Consider the following 12,520-nt stretch of genomic DNA (forward strand, 5'->3'; position numbering starts at 1 on the left):
TGATAGTTTTCTAAAAGTTGTAAAGATCTGGGCTTGATGGAATGAGACCACAGACTCACTGCAACCTGGTTCTCCTAAATGTAACAACCTTAAATACATTGCGGCTTATGCAATCATTTCTCCTGGCTCTCCAAATACTGTTGTGACTCTTTACTCCCTATGGTGTGAAAGAAAGAGATGTAATCCAGCAACCTCTGGAGAAGCAGGTACCCCATCCAGCTCTGAGCAACCCTTGCCTCTCTTTAGCACAGGGGCCAGCAACCTTTTTCATCCGTGGGCTGGTCTACCGTCCCTCAGACCATGTGGTGGGCTGGACTATATTTTTTTGGGGGGGATGAACGAATTCCTATGCCCCAGAGATGCATTGTAAATAAAAGTGCACATTCTACTCATGTAAAAACACGCTGATTCCTGGACCGTCTGCAGGCCGGATTCAAAAGGCGATTGGGCCGCATCCAGCCCCTGGGCCTTAGGTTGCCTACCCCTGGTTTAGCAAGACCACCACCTAAGTTCACACCTTGAGGTGGCTTCCATAAACATGTAAGTACAACGAATGCAACCAGCTCCCTTTTATCTTCCGTGACTCTTCCCATGTTAAAGGAAAGCCTCTCCACTTAACCCAAAGCAAGAGCAAATGTTACAAAGGATTAACAACCTTAAGTGAGGGATTAAAGGATTACGTTACCTGCAGGGATCTGCCGTTTATTTGCGAGAGGAACTGAACAATCCGGTCATTCTCCTGGAGAAATGCCAGCTTTTCTTCATTCCTACTATCTGGTGACTGACATTGCAACATGACATGTCTGTTTGTCTCCAGAACTGCTTCTGGACCCTACTGCTACCTCCTGGAAGTGGAAGCAGATTCCATGCCATCATAACAGAACAGAGCCACAATATGAGCTTCCTGGCAGTCGCGTTGCTGCCTCTGAACAGAGGTGGCACTCAGCTGAGGTGGCAGAATGGCTGGCGAGGTGCGGGTGCCTTGGTGGAACCAATCTGGTGTTCCTGCTTGGGCATCCACACAGCCCCGACCACACACTATTCCCATCCCCCTTCCCAGCAAGCAGTAACAACACGACCGCTTGGAAGCTAGAGCTTGGAAGCTTGGAAGCTAGAACTCTGACCCACCAGGCAAGCTGCTTCAGAGACGTGGCCAGCATTGGCTAATGGTCAGGTAAGGTAAAGATAAGGTAAAAGAACTCTGGACTGTTAAGTCCAGTCAAAGGCGACTATGGGGTTGCGGCACTCATCTCGCTTTTCAGGCCGAGGGAGCTGGCGTTTGTCCACAGACAGCTTTCCGGGTTATGTGGCCAGCAGGACTAAACCGCTTCTGGCGCAGCAGGACACCATGACGGAAAACAGAGTGCATGGAAACACCCTTTACCTTCCTGCAACAGCAGTCCCTATCTTTCAAACTGGTGTGCTTTCGAACTGCTAGGTTGGCAGGAGCTGGGACAGAGCAATGGAAGCTCACTTCATCGTGGGGATTCGAACCGGCCACCTTCTGATCAGCAAGCCCAAGTGGCTCAGTGGTTTATACCAGGGATGTCCAACAGGTCAATCGCAATCTGCTGGTAGAGGTTTTGGTAGATCACGGTCAATCACTGTGTCTCTTTCCTTAGAGTTGGTAAAATAGAATCTGGCCCCGCCCCCTTGCCCTGCTCTCCATTGTTTCATGATCTGCAGAATGGAAGATGGAGTTTACTCAGTGAGGCTGTTTGTTTCCCCTGCGATCTGCTGGTGATTGGCTGTCATAGCTGTCAACTTTCAGATTTGAAAATAAGGGAGCAGCAGCCTCAAAAATAAGGGATCAGCAGCCTCACCTGTCCCAGGAACAGTCTACGGAATATCTAACAATCCAGGATAGCAGCGGGAAACGGTGCTGAAATAAGGGAATTTCCTGCAAAAAAAGGGAAGGTTGACAGCTTTGGTTGCTGTTCCTCTTTTTCTCCCCAAACTAATAAAAATGGGGCTTTTCTCCTAACTTTGACCTGAACCCCCCCCAAAACAGGGCCTTCCTTCCCCAAAAAGGTAACAACTTTGACATGAAACCCCCCCAAACAGGGTTTTTTTTTAATTCTGTAAGTAGATTGAGTCTCTTGGGAGCTGGCCACCTGCATCCCAATCAGTCAGGGAAGATTGGAGTTGCAGTCTGGCAACACCTAGCAGGCCACAGGTTCCCCATTTAAGGAAAAAGATGTTATAGAAAAAGGACATTTTGTGGCACTAATTGCAGAATAATTACAGGACAGATGCCCAGATGGTCTCAGCTGTACTTTGGCTGCTCGCACTCTGGTGAATTATGGAGGACACTGTTTGCACTGTCTTTCTGCATTGGGTCCCATTTCTGCAACAGGCAGGATCAATCAGTCCCCAGACTGTACTAACTTCAGGTGGAAGGCTGCATATTTGAATGCTCCCAGACTACAAACGCAACAAGGAAGACTCGGTTAAAACACACCCCACGATGTGCTGCTGTTCCACAGGCAATGAGTCCCCATTGGAAGAGTGAATTCAAACATGCTTTCTCCATCCTACAGTCTAAATTGGTACAGTCTGTGGAGGGGGGGGGGAATAGCAAATTGACCAATGAATACAGGCATGTGTGCACAGCACACAGAGTATTTTCTTCACTACATGACATGTGACGACGAATGCCAGCATCAGTCTCTGAAAAGCAGGCACAACGCTGGGGTGAATTTGAGCTGGGCTCAGATGCTTAAGGCGTGGCCGTGAGAAAGTCTGCTGCTTCTTAGACTTGGCCCCTGAAGTCCAATTAGCATTCTTCTTAAGTACAAGCAGATTTCCACACACATACACACATCCTTTAGCGTTACTCCACCCTGTCGCTCTACCTGACAACGCAAAGTAACAACATTTCTCCTGAATATTGAAGTGCGTGAAGCCGAAAATCAACAACAGACACATATTTCATCCAAGAAATCTATGCGAGTTGCCAATCTCTCCTGAGATTTAGGCGGAGAACTCCATCTGTGGGAAAGTCAAATCGGAGCAAACGAGACATCGGATGGGACGTTGGCGCAGCAACAATATGGATGGAATCAACTGACTGGAGACTGAGCTCAAGATCCCGCAATCTAGGCGGCACCTGTTATATTCAGTGGGTGTATACATATTTTGAGCGGTAAGCCCTCACGCACCATTTTTTGGCTGAATGCACAATCTTCCTCAGAGAACTGAGCTCAGCGGAAGTAAGTTCTTCCTCTTTCCAGCTAAAGCTAACTGTGCAGAGTGCTGACTGCCACATGGGTCGGTCAACCACAATGCAGGGGCACCAAGTATAGGGGGCCCTGGGTTCCTGAGCACCCACAAAAAATTCATTGTGTGTGCTCAGCACCCACACCGCAGGGCCCCCCCCAACTTCCAAGGTCTCACAAGGCCTCGGATAGCATCTCTGAGGCCTTGGAGATGCTTTCTGAGGCCTTCCTAGACCTTGGAACCTGACTTCCGGTGCCACTGAAAGTCAGGTTCCGAGGTCTTGGCAGGGGGCACAACATCATGACATCATGTTATGACATCACGCACACTGGGCACCCATAACCTGGGGCCCAAGTTGGATCTCCTGCCACACCTCTCCTTTCCAGCAAGGTATGCAAACAATCACATAGTTATTCCTCTACCCTGAAGCAGCATTTCCAGTATGCTTACTGGGCAGGAATGGGAGATGGGACTGACTGGCTTGCAAAAAGAGGTGCTGAAAAAACATTTGAATGCCTAAGCATGCCGGGTGTCTGATTAATTATTTTAAAAGCTGGAAGCTTGTATGGGTCAGCACCGGATTCAGAGAAAGATATGCTTGTGACTAGTGGAGCAAAGGTGAGGAAAGCCAGGGTTTGAATTATGGAGAGGACTTCATTAAATGCACCAGCCCAAACCCATGACGTCCCTCATTTATTTATTTTGAAACCCATACCCTCCGATAGTCATCTAAAAATAGTAGCCAAGTGGATGTAACACAGAGCACACCCTCAGCAGGAGAAAAATGAATTGACTGTTAAAGGTTGGACAAGTCTGTGTTCACCTTTACAATAGAAATAGCTTTGTTTTCCTACATTTCATGACTATGCCATGAGGAATAAGGAGATTTTACCTTTGGGTTAGACTAGCTGGTGGTAAATAAAACTAGGAAAGAAATCCCAGATTCTGGCCTCATTTGTGTGTAATACTGAGCTATGGTGAAGGCTAAGTAATGTTATAAACCAACAACAAGCCAGTCTTGGCTTATGAGTGTGGTTTGTTTGTGGTTAATAAATCATAGTTAAGTCACTGGGCTGGCTTTGAGATGATCAGCTGAAACTACGATTTACTCAACTATGTGCCCCAGTTTCAAAGGCAGAATTGACGACCAGTGGGAATTTCCGAAAGGCAGCACTTAGTCCTGGATCTTAGGCAAGTCAATAGAAAAATTGTGGGTTTTCGGCATTTTTGTAAAGAAAACCCAAAACACAACAATTTTGGGGTCTTCCTGGAAAAGGCTTCTGGGGTATCCTGGTTTTTACTTTTTGAAATATGGCAACCTTACAAGCTCTGAATTGTCCCATCTCAGCCTCACTTCTGCTAAGAGCTGCATTTGTGCTTCCTGTTATCCAACAGCAACATAAAATTCCACTTGCCAGCACATTTGCTCGCAGCTGCTAACTTGGCAGCCTTCTGAAATTGAGAAAATTTTCCAGACTGTGGTGGAAACATTACAACAAAGCTTTCATCATCAACGGCCTTGATGGCCTTGAAAAAGAAAAAGCGCCCAACATTCTTCCCATGTGACAAGAACACTAAAAGCTCTCCTACATTGACTTCCTCCGGGATAGTGTGAGCCAATTTTTTATTTATTTAAAGGTAACGACCTATCATTTATCCTCAGCTTCCTCTCAGTGATGATGGAGTGGGATATTCACAGATGCAGCCGGCAGTCCGAGTGCTTCTGGATCCATCAGCACAGAAAATGAGACGGTATTCTGCGTCAAGCTGCCATGTGATGAAAGAGCTATTCTAAAACTCACTCGGAGATGTATCTTTCCAATAACGGAAGACCGGTTTACCTGTGGCTACAACCATCCCTGGGATGCTGCATGCCACACGTGAAACTGAAGGAGGGCTTGGTCTCCAGATGTCAGAGTCTGTGCTGAGGAAGGCTGCACCGAGGAAGAATGGTGGGAGCCACCCCCTCCCCCTGATCATGATCCTGAATCTTCTCAGAAGCAGGAGGACAGTATAGATTTCGAACAGTGGTTTGCAGAAGGACATAGTTCAGAAGGCAGAAGCTGGGAAATACTGGATGGGGAACAACTAGCAGAAGAAACACTAAGAGAGAAAGAGTTAACAGATTCACAGTCTCTGGACAGCATTCACCCCCCCCCTTCCCCAAAGACACAGAGAGCTCAGAAAGTGTTAGTGCAGAGGGTACAAGCTCAGATTACAAGATGTAGGAGTGATGTAGTTTAATAGGGACAGAGGGGGTGTAAGCCTTAATTGGGAGCACCGCCATTTCTAGGAGATGTGTTCTCTGTTCTCTCTCTGCGATTATAAAAGTTTCTAACTGGTAAGACATTCCTTTCTTCGATCTTCTTATCTGCCACGGGGGGAGGAAGGCGATTCCCCAAAGCCTGACACCAGAAGAGGCTACACAGCACATCCAGAAGTGCATACCCATTAAAATTCCTCAGATGAAAATAGGCACATTTCTCACTCCTCGCAACTGACCCTCCTTGATCCCACCCCCTATTTTTTGTGTCCCCCCCACCCCACAGAGCATTTCCTACCAGAAGGGTGAGTGTCACCAGCACAACGCCACTGGGGCACAGCTCACACGCCCTCCTGAGAAAACTCCTTAATCCTGATTTGATTTAATTCTTTGGTAGATTTACAAAACACACACACACACACACACACCAATAGATCAAGTTCAGAAAGGGGAAGGTTAGAAGCGGACACACAAAGCATTTATAGATGATCGATAGATAGATGGTAGAGATGATTGATAGATCAATAGGTCGATAGATGATAGATAGAGAGATGATAGATAGATGATAGATGATGATCTATAGATGATGATAGATAGATGATAGATGATGATAGATAGATAGATGATGATATATAGATTAGATAGATAGATAGATGATAGGTATAGATAGATGATGATATATAGATTAGATAGATAGATAGATGATAGGTATAGATAGATGATAGACAGACAGACAGATATAAATTCCATACTACTGGCGCTCTGCTTCCCTGCTCCTTGCACCCAGGGTGGCCTTGCCCTCAGTCTGCACCAGTCTGCCAACGTGCCATACAAAGCTGGTCATCAGAGGTGGCAGCCTCTCCTCCTCCTCCTCGCCCCCTTTCCAGCAACCCCTATGAGCTGCCCAAGGGAGGAACCCAAAAGCGGTGGCCATGGAAGGGCAACAAGATGCTCTCTCGCAGCCTTGTGCCGCCACCTCTCCTCAGGGCAAGCTCCAGTTCCTCCTCCTCCCCAAGACCTGGTGGGGGAAATAGGGATGCTCCAGGATCAAATCAGAAGCCCAGATGGCTTTCGTAATTCCAGGACTCTTCCTGGAAAATTGGGACACCGGGAGGGTATGGAAATAGAATTTTACTCAGTTTATGCAATGGGAGAAAGAAAGCACTGAGAACACATTCTTGGAGTTCCACCCCCCTCCCAAGTTATTATGGGTTTGGTGGGTTCCTAGGTTTCTAAAAGAAAGCTCAACAGTTCTGAAACTTTTTGAAATCAGGTCAAATGCCTGGAAAGGGCTTGAGTGTGTTTGGATGAAGACGGACATTTGCTTGCCAAGACCACCTCCCCACCCAACCCCTTCCCAAACCTGACTTCCCCCACACCTGTCCAACCCCTCCACCACTGAAAGCTCACTGAACCCACTCCCTCCCTGCACACTTCGCCCCACCCCTCACCTATTCCCTTTCCCAGATCACCCCAAACCCCTCCTTGCACAGCTCATCCCAACCTGCAACCCTTTTAAAGAAGGGAGGAGGCGCTGCAAAGAGCTGTTTCCCCACGTACCTCCCCACCTCTGTTAAACCTTGCTGCAGCCACTGTTAAAGAGGGCTGGAGAGTGTGGGGAGCTTCACAGATCGGTTTGCCATATCACTCTATGCACCAATTCCCTCCCTGGCCTGGGCACCTGTAAAAAAAAGCTCAACAGTTTTTGGTGTGTCCTGGTTTTTACTTTTTGAAACATGGCAACCCTACTACAGTCGTACCTTGGTTTTCAAACCCCTTGGGACTCGAACGTTTTGGCTCCCGAATGCCACAAACCAGGAAGTGAGTGTTCTGGGTTGTGAACATTTTTTGGAAGCTGAATGTTCGACGTGGCATCCGCAGCTTCCGATTGAGTACAAGAAGCTCCCGCAGTCAATCGGAAGCTGCGCTTTGGTTTTTGAATGTTTTCAGAAGTTGAATGGATCTCCTGAATGGATTCTTTCTGAGAACCAAGGTACAACTGTACAGTGGTACCTCGGGTTACATACGCTTCAGGTTAAATACGCTTCAGGTTACAGACTCCGCTAACCCAGAAATAATACCTCGGGTTAAGAACTTTGCATGAGAACAGAAATCGGGCAGCAGCGGCGCAGCGGCAGCAGGAGGCCCCATTAGATAAAGTGGTGCTTCAGGTTAAGAACAGTTTCAGGTTAAGAACAGACCTCCGGAACAAATTAAGTACTTAACCCAAGGTACCACTGTACTGTACTCTTGCCCTTCAAAAAAATGAGGTTTCAAAACAACAACAAAATTTTTTTGATTGACTTTGATTGTTTTTTGATTGACAAAGCGCCACCTTTCAGAAATTCCCCTTGGAATGTCAATTCCGCCTTGGAAATCCCGGTAACGTCTGGGGAAATTTGGATGTATGGCAGCCCTACGCAGTAGCATGTTGTGTTGGGCAAGTGCTGAACAGAAACTTGAATTGTGCAGAACAGTCTTCCCATTACAGCATCCTTCCATAGAGTATTTCTGTGTTCTCTTTACAGACTAGACCAGGGTGGAGGACTTGTTTCTGGACAAAGATAAAGGACTAGGGCTGATGGGACTTGGAGTCAAAGCACATCTGGAGGAGTCAAACAACATCTGGAGGGCAATAGGTTCCCCACCCCTGATCTAGAACTAAGAAAAAGATCTTTGCTGTTCTCAAAAGCGCACTGGGATTTGGCAGGTCCACTTAGTTGTGACTGCATGTTAGCATTATGATGTCCTGATCAAGCAAAGGAAGAGCCAGATGTGGACAGTGGGAGCCAATGATGCTGAACAACCAATGCCAGATGCAGTTAAACATCTGTGTTTCCATTTGCATCCACATTGCCATACTCATATGGGCCCCATTGGTTATGAAGAACCTGGATGCGTCTCTTGATATGGATGGGAATGTCTATCCCCATCCAAAGTTGACTAATATGTAAGACAATATGCTTGTAACTGGACGTGGATCAGGGCCATAGCATTTTAAGAATGTAAATCTGCCAATCTGTACTGATTATGCATATCTGACTATGTTCACATACTGCCGCACAGAATACTTCAGTGTTTAAAAGATCATAAGAGGCAAATTGTTACATAAATAGGGCTGCCATACATCCGTATTTTTGTGGACATTATCAGGATTTCAAAGGTGAAATTGATGTCCAGGGGGAATTTCTGAAAAGTGGCAGATCTTAGGGAAGTCAATCGGAAAATTATGTTTTTGTCCAAAAGATGTTCAACAACTTTTGGGGTGTTCTGGTTTTCACTTTTTGAAATATGGCAAACCTATACATAAAGGTTATCCCGTACCCTGGTGTTTTTAAGAAATGAAAACTTCTTTCTCTTTTACGGGCCAATAAATGGTGGCACACTTGACAGACAAGAACACACACACAGCAACCACACACACACAAACATTTAATCTCCGAAAGGCTGTCAAAGGTTTCAGAGCAATAATTCAGAAAATTCGGAAGAACGGTCTGCAACCCAAATTCAGTGTTACATATTTAAGGACAGCAGAGTCATAGTTGACTACAGCTGCAATCTGAAATGCACATACTAATGAGTGATATACTTCCATGTAGATGTGCTACTTCTTGGCATGTTATATAGAGTGCAAAGGCCAACCAAGGACTGACTGAGAGAATTCTGCTGGAATTGCAAGACAAGCCGACTGGAGACACAATAAATAATACCAATATTACTCACAAACTTACGTTCGTCTACACCCTAAGTAACTTTTTCAGTTTCTACATTCCAGCTCTAATTGAATAGTCACTATCTGTCCCTTTTGTATTTCACTTCCCTCTGACTTCATTGCTTACAGACCACTCCCCACAATTCTATATATGCTTCCGGTTTGTGTTTGTGAACATACAAAGACACACCCCTGCTACTGAAGGTTGCACTCCATGCAGGTGATGGAGTGGGCTCTTAATTATTACTCCAATCAATTTATTGATCACATTCTAAACCACTATCTCAAGGTGATTTATGCATAAAACAATTGAAAACACAAAGGCAGCAATAATTTAAAACAAAACTCAAACCCTAACAAGTGGACACTCATGGTAAAGATTATTTTTAAGTTGTTGTTGATGATGATGACTAGAATTATTAGAATTTATAAACTTCCCTATACCTGGAGGTCTCAGGACGGTTCACAGAAAAGATCAACATAAAAACCACCATACAGTGGTACCTCGGGTTAAGAACTTAATTCGTTCTGGAGGTCTGTTCTTAACCTGAAACTGTTCTTAACCTGAAGCACCACTTTAGCTAATGGGGCCTTCCGCTACCACCGTGCCGCCACAGCATGATTTCTGTTCTCATCCTGAAGCAAAGTTCTTAACCCGAGGTACTATTTCTGGGTTAGTACAGTCTGTAACCTGGAGTGTCTGTAACCTGAAGCGTCTGTAACCCGAGGTACCACTGTAATCAAAATAAAAGCAACCCAATAACACCCCCTCAAAAAGAGCCACATTTTAAAAGGGCATAGGATGTCAATCAGATCAACCAAAGGCCTGGTTGAAAAGGAATGTTTTTGCCTGGCACCTAAAGGTGTATAATGAAGGTGCCAGGCAAATTTACTTGGGGAGAGCATTCCACAGATGAGGAGCCACTGCAGAGAAGGCCCCGTTCTTGTATTGCCACCCTCTGGACCTCCAGAGGAGGATCCGCAACAAGTTAGGGTCCACAACACAGTTGAGGATAGACGACCGAGTAAAAACAGTAAAACAGTAAAAGAAAGCACTTTGTTCCGCTGCATGTGCAAGCCTCATTAAATTCCTTAAAAGTGTAGAAAGAAGAAAGGGGAATGTCAAAACTAAAGTAGTACCACAAGACAGACAAATTACAATACCCCTGGGGGGAATATAGATGGGTGCTACTGAATGACAGGCATTGAAAAGCAGCAGAAGTATACTGTGAACAGCTCTAGCCATTACGTGAGCAACGCTCGCGACCTTGTCAGGAGAATCGATAAGAATAATGTTCTTTTTGCAAAGCACCAGAGCATAGAACGTTAACGAAACGGAAACTGCAACTGACTGAATTTGAGTTCAGATAATGGGCTGAAAAGGCAAACAGGTTCAAAACAGTGAGACTCATCCTTATCAGGGACTGCTGTGCTGTAAAAAAAATGGGGGTAGGTCTAAAGCAAGGGTAGGCAAAGGGTAGGGGGCCGGATCCAGCCCAAATGCCTTCTAAATCCGGCCCACGGACAGTCCAAGAATCAGTGTGTTTTTACATGAGTAGAATGTGTCCTTTTATTTAAAATGCATCTCTGGGTTATTTGTGGGGCATAGGAATTCGTTCATATCCCCCCCCCAAAATATAGTCTGGCCCCCCACAAGGTCTGAGGGACAGTGGACCAGCCCCCCGCTGAAAAAGTTTGCTGACCCCTGGTCTAAAGGAAGGGAATGCCATAGCTGTGAGGCTACCATAGAGAAGAGCGGGTAGTGCTGTGGACTAAATCCCTGAGCCTCTTGGGCCTGACGATCAGAAGGTTGGCGGTTCGAATCCGTGTGACAGGGTGAGCTTCCGTTGCTCTGTCCCAGCTCCTGCCAACCTAACAGTTCGAAAGCACGCCAGTATGAGTAGATAAATAGGTACCACTGCGGAGCGAAGGTAAACGACGTTTCCGTGAGCTCTGGTTTCCGTCACGGTGTTCCGTTGCACCAGAAGCAGTTTAGTCATGCTGGCCACATGACCCGGAAAGCTGTCTGTGGACAAACGCCCTCGGCCTGAAAGCGAGATGAGCACCACAACCCCATATTCCCCTTTGACTGGACTTAACCATCCAGGGTGTGACGTTAACATATGAGAGTGCTGGAGGTGAAATAGTTAAACAAGTTACCCAATCAGAACCCAGGGGGTGGAGTCAGAGGGACTATAAAACCAGCTCTGGGAGGGGCGAAGGAGGAGTTTGTTGGAAGTTGGGTGGTTGGTTGAATTGGGAGCAAATTGGGACAGAGTCTGTGGGTAGGTTGAGTTAGTGTAGTGAAATAAGCCGAGTCAGGAGCTAGGAAGACAAGTAAATATCTGAGAGGTGGTTTAATGAGTGAGAGCAGGTAGTGGAAGTTATAGGTCTGGATAAGGCACCACATAATTGTAATTGACTGAGACTGTTTATGGAACCACACGCTTGTTAAACTGCAATAAATAAACAGAAGTTTATGTTCCAATTTAACCCTGACTGGACTCAGTATTTTACCCAGGTAGGGCCTGGGTGGTGGCAGCGAGAAATAAAGTGGTGACACAGGGATCAATAGACGGTGAAATGTCTGGGGACCCTGTGTGATCGCCACACAGGGGTCCTTTACCTTTTTACCATTTTAAGAGAAGAGCTTCTCCTCCATGACCTTAGGTGACTTAGATGATGGGCACACCAGAAGAGGCTGTGCCACAGATCTCAAAGTTCAGGCACGATGCCGCTAGTGGAAGTGAACTCTTGCATATGAAAGATCCCATGCTTCTGTTTCTGCGCGCTTTGCTCAATGGACGCACTCTGCATGCTATCCGCATTAAAAGCAACTCTTCCGTTTAAAATATAAAAAGTACAGAAGCATCCATCTGTGTCCATCTACGCTGAAGTGTAAACATGGAAGGCGGACAGGGGTGGGGTGGGGAGGAGAACAAAAGAAACAATAATAAAAATAAAAATAAAAGAAATCCCTGAAAGGGGTCAATGTATAAAAGAATTGCAAAATGTAAGCAAAGCAGACGGGAATAGACAGAAATAGTGTTATGAAAGTTTTCGGCTGCAGTTACATGACTGGGAGGGATGTCAGAACTCAGAAGACATCTGGAGACGAATTGGCAATCGTACCTAAGCTATTAAAACAATTGTTAGGGCAGAGGAGTACTGCCAAGTCCGCTCAGTTTCGTCCCATCTAGATAGCGTCTCTTTGTAGCAACACATCAACAAAGCTAGTTTGCAGCCAAAAGAAGGAAACTGAGGATATTCCTCTGTCAGCTGTGCTGCATCCAGGATTTGAGATGCACTGGGGAAAGCTGGTCTCA

General features: G+C 46.0%; 2 protein-coding genes across 2 annotated transcripts in view; both read right to left on the reverse strand.

The window, feature by feature from the left end:
* Positions 1 to 12,520, reverse strand: part of PHOSPHO2 (phosphatase, orphan 2) — a 266,822-nt gene that overhangs the window by 251,527 nt on the left and 2,775 nt on the right. The window lies entirely within an intron of this gene.
* The window catches only part of CALCRL (calcitonin receptor like receptor), an 86,981-nt gene that overhangs the window by 43,347 nt on the left and 31,114 nt on the right, over positions 1 to 12,520 (reverse strand). The window lies entirely within an intron of this gene.

The sequence above is a fragment of the Podarcis bocagei genome (assembly GCF_964188305.1).
Source record: "Podarcis bocagei genome assembly, chromosome: 1".
Taxonomy (NCBI): domain Eukaryota; kingdom Metazoa; phylum Chordata; class Lepidosauria; order Squamata; family Lacertidae; genus Podarcis; species Podarcis bocagei.